This window comes from Oryzias melastigma, unplaced genomic scaffold (assembly GCF_002922805.2).
Source record: "Oryzias melastigma strain HK-1 unplaced genomic scaffold, ASM292280v2 sc00603, whole genome shotgun sequence".
In the NCBI taxonomy this organism is placed as follows: domain Eukaryota; kingdom Metazoa; phylum Chordata; class Actinopteri; order Beloniformes; family Adrianichthyidae; genus Oryzias; species Oryzias melastigma.
In genome coordinates, this window is record NW_023417195.1 from 17,838 (window position 1) to 18,410 (window position 573).

Below are 573 nucleotides of genomic sequence, written 5' to 3' on the forward strand. Positions count from 1 at the left end.
ACCCACCTTATTTTCTTTTTTTGGTTGCTATGCTAACGTTAGCTTATTAGGTGCTTTGAGCTAATGGGAGAGAGTGTACACCAAGGGTTGATGGGAAATTAGGTAAGGCTAACTTCTGGGCCAACTGAGACGCACATTTCTAATGAATTCCTGCCGTAGCAGAAATTATTCATTAAAAAAACAACTCAAGCTTTTTGATTTTGACTAAAAACCACATTATTAAAATACCACAGGTAATAATTTTACCTGTGCTGAAGACAGGCTTAGATGGAGGAAACAGATTCGCTGTGGCGACCCCTGAAGGGAAAAGCCGAAAGGAAAAGAAGAAGAAGAAGAAGGTAATGGTTTTACCATAACAAAAACAAATAGTTGGAGAGAGATTAACGTTTTTGGGATAACATCCAAGAATTTTTAATTCTGCAGGTTTTCCACCATCTCCAAGAATTTATTAAGGTTTTTCTATGAAAAACAACAACAATTTTTCCTGTTTATTTCACCAGATAACAACTTAATACTTTGATATAACAGCTATTGCTTTCTCAAGATAATTAAATTACATAAAACCCTGGTTTC